The sequence below is a fragment of the Tupaia chinensis genome, unplaced genomic scaffold, assembly GCF_000334495.1.
Source record: "Tupaia chinensis unplaced genomic scaffold, TupChi_1.0 Scaffold000115_1, whole genome shotgun sequence".
Classification (NCBI taxonomy): Eukaryota; Metazoa; Chordata; class Mammalia; order Scandentia; family Tupaiidae; genus Tupaia; species Tupaia belangeri.
Genome location: NW_006159579.1, coordinates 8,278,871 through 8,282,446, shown reverse-complemented (window position 1 = coordinate 8,282,446; position 3,576 = coordinate 8,278,871). Strand labels below are relative to the sequence as shown.

The following is a 3,576-nucleotide window of genomic DNA, read 5'->3' as shown; positions in this document are numbered from 1 at the left end:
GAAGAGCGGGTGACACTACATCTGGGTGATCAAATGGTAGATGGCAGGTTTCTGGGTGGATCCCGCTGACGAAGGCTCCTGCCTGGCAGAATTCAGCGGGGGGGCCACGGACCCCCGGCTTGGCGATCCGGAATAGTAAAACCTGCCAACCCAGCGGGCTCAGAGGCCACGAATTTCAAACTCTCTGAATGCGTGTGCTGCATCTTCCCATCCGTCTGTGTCTCTTTCTCTCTCATACCCCTGTTGCGCACCTCAGCTGCTCCCCTGCACTCACAGATTCTTCTACTCGCTCACTAAACACTTGCAAACCTGTAGCTTCTCTTCAGTCTGGAGGCGCACAGGAGGGCGCACCGCGGGGCTGCTCGGTTGCTACCTGGTTGGCTAAGTAAGGCGGACTGGGGCAGTGCGGCGAACCTCACACCCGACCATTGACTATGGGCTCCACGGTCCCTTAGCGAGTAAATTCTTCTACGCCTACACCGAGTGTCCTGAGGTTCTGCTGCGGCTCGAACGCTGCAGAGCCTCCCCCATCACCATCTAGCTAAAGAAACCCAAGGTGGTGCTTCTGGGACGCATAGCCTCCGGCACAACCTAGGGTGGGTGGAGAGAACAGTCTCTTTGTGCGAAAACCTCAAATTGGAGTTTTAGCGACTGGAGACCACAAACTATTGGGGCTCTGGCCGCCGCCGATCCTCGGCTTCCCTCCAAAGAGGCTTGGGACTGCGCTCCGCTCTAGCTCCTGCGTCTCCCGGCCCGCTTCCCTTCGCTTCTACTCCTCAGCGCTTCACTTTCTCCACCATCCCGCCTCTTTCTTCCCGCGCGACGGGCTCCCCAGTCAATGGGTATGCAGAAGCGCACCGACTATGCCTTTCAGAACTGGGGTACACCCTCCTGGTACTGCTGTGTACGGATAACCGGGAGCCGGACACGCGGATCCAGGCCCCCTGGCGTGGAGTGGCGGCAGCCCGCAGATGCAATCGGGAATGGGTGGGTGGCCGTTTGGGGTTCCGCGACCCTTAGGCGGAGCTCAGCGGGAGCCGAATGGGGAGGGTCTGGCCACTGAGGGCGGTCGGCTCCCCATGCGTCGGCCTTTACTCCTGAGTGTCCTGAGCGCCTCTATTCTAACTCATCCGTAGCCTGGCAGGGGTGGGGCTATTTCCAAGTTTTTTTGGGGGGAGTGGAGGTAGGGTGGTCGGGGGATGGGGAGAAGAGCAAGTAACTCCGCCGAGAGTGCGGCAATGAAACGGATTTGGAGGTAGGTGAATGTAGGGACAGACAGATATTTCGGTCAAACCGTAGGAGGAGTGACTGAAACAGAGACAGAGGGACAGAGACAAAGAGGAGCGTGCGTGCCCAGACAAAGCCTGAGCCGTAGAGACCCTGAGACGGACGCCCGCAGGAGAACCGGAGGTTTGGAACCGTAGAGCTAGGGCCACGGGAACTTCCAAGTTCTCGATGGGCCGCACTTGGCGATTGGAGTTTCAGCCCTCGGCAGCGACGGTCAGGTGGACCCGAGGGTTCAGGCGGCGAAGGGCGAGCACAGCTCGGTCTGCCAACCTCGGCGCACACTAGCGGACTGCCGCATTAGGCACACTCAGGTAGCCAAGTGTCTATCGGCCGAGGAAGACGACACTGCCCGCTGGGGTTCAGTGGTACCAAGAGGGCCCGGTGTGTCTGTCCGGTCCTGGGCACCTAAGGTCAAAGCTGTAGTCTGCAAAGATCGGTAATCGCCTGGACAGGGTGACCTCGAAACCTTCTCCTCTGAGCTGCGACCAGAGTGTGTGTTCACCTGGTGTGAATGCGACAGGGACACATGTCCCCACAGGACAGGTACATGTTCCCATAGCCTAGCTTTGTACAGGGGCTGCGCTGCCGCTTGGCCCGAGCTCTCTCCAAAGGCGGCCAAATCATTTCTGCAGAGAGCTCGGTTCTCAAAGAGGGCTGCAAGACGGGGTCTCCCAGCACTAGAATCGCTGATCCATACCTTTTAGTTCAAATGTATTCATTTTATTAAAAATAACCCTCTCAAGACGGCGCCCTACTCCAGCCTCCCCGAGGGCTCGAGAAAATAGGGCTTTGGATTAGTTGGAGGTATACACTTCACCTTCTAACACTTAAAAAAAATCTGGCCGCATTCGCATTGGCGTGGCCCACTCGACCCCCACGCGCGGCTTCGGTCGTCCGGGTCCCACGCACACAGCAGCCGGACACACTCACCCAGTGCACGCTTCTCCTGCTTTTCGCAGCGCGCGCCCAAAGCTGGAAAGCGTAAGGCGACGCGGGAGGCGGGTCGGGACTCCGGATCCAGCGAATTCGCGATTTATCTGGCTTCAGCGTCCGGGCAAGGGTCTCGAAAAGACCTATTTCCCGCCATTCTTGATCGGGGTAGGGAGGGCGCGCAATGCTGGAACGGTGTCTGGATGCCTAACACGTTACGTTCCTCTTTCCCGTCTGCGCTCCGGGGAGATTTCTCACCAGACGCCCCGGGCCCCCTCGCTGTGTTATTTCCACTTTTGGCCTTTGGCCCTTCCCCGCCCAGGAACTTCCCTCACCGGGAGCAGCCAACAGGCACCCCGGAAGGCTGGGAAACGGAATTTCAGCGGGGGCGACCAGCGCGGGGCTAGCAGCTGAGTCCGAAGACGGGACTAGAGGACCTACGCGTGGCTCGAGGAGCACCTGTACGGGCCTCCGGGTCACACACAGCCCGCGTTCCAGGCTGGCTCACGTTGGGCCAGGTAGAGACTTGGCTGGGTCCGAAGCGCCGTCCAAGCCTTCCGGCTGTGGACCGAACGGTTCTGGGCGCCTTTGCGCACTGTGGCCACTTGGGGTCGCACTTTATGCCTGTTTGAGCCTCTTCGCGGCGAGCTGACGCCGGGATCTGCTTAATCGTTACAAAACGTTCAAACAAAAACAGGGCCAGTTCTCCAGCAGCTGAAAGCCACCGGGAGCATTGGTCCCGAGCTGGCCTCGGCCTGGAACCTCCGGGCGCTTAGTTCTGTGCTTCTAATGGAGGAAAGGGATTCAGAGTCTTTTGGCTATTCTGTCCCCCGTTACCTTCACTATGAGCATTTTGGGGGTGCACTGAGTACAGGGAGCGGTGGGGCCAGTGGTGTATCTCACTGTGCGGCTACCGCACCGGCAGGAGGGGAGCAGACCCTGCTTGGCCCGAGGAAGGTCTCCTGAGGTTAGGAGTTGGTCTGAACACAACTCTTGGAGCCCCAGTCCCGCCCCTCTAACCCAGCACCAATACGTGCAGACCTCCAGAAACACAAGCGCTCACCGCACACACACGGCCTGCAGCCGCGAAGACACACGGAGCGTCGCCCACTGGGCGGGGGCCGCTTGGGAACAAAGGGCCCGGGAGGCTTCGATCTGGCGCTCATTCCGAACCTCCCTGGGGATGCTGGGGCTGAGAGTGGGGGGTGCAAAAGGTACTGAAGGCGGAGAGCGCCCGATGGGGAAGAAGCTGCGGCTTGGCCCAGAGGCGAGGTGCGAACGGGAGACGAACGTGCGGGGCCTGGACCTGGAGGGTGTGGGGGGTTGGGCCCAGGCCGGCCGCCCCACTCGGTTCCAGCC

At 60.2% G+C, this 3,576-nt stretch overlaps 1 long non-coding RNA gene across 5 annotated transcripts in view; it reads right to left on the bottom strand.

Moving 5' to 3' along the window:
• LOC102468807 (uncharacterized) overlaps window positions 1-3,563 on the bottom strand; it is a 37,020-nt gene extending 33,457 nt beyond the window's left edge. For 2 of the 5 annotated variants that reach the window (XR_003548673.1, XR_003548671.1), the window contains exon 1: window positions 2,218-3,563. This is a non-coding gene — a long non-coding RNA (uncharacterized LOC102468807). The remainder of the gene's footprint in view (window positions 1-2,217) is intronic. The other 3 variants (XR_003548670.1, XR_003548674.1, XR_003548672.1) reach the window with 3 other exon arrangements.
• Between the last annotated feature and the right edge of the window lie 13 nt (window positions 3,564-3,576).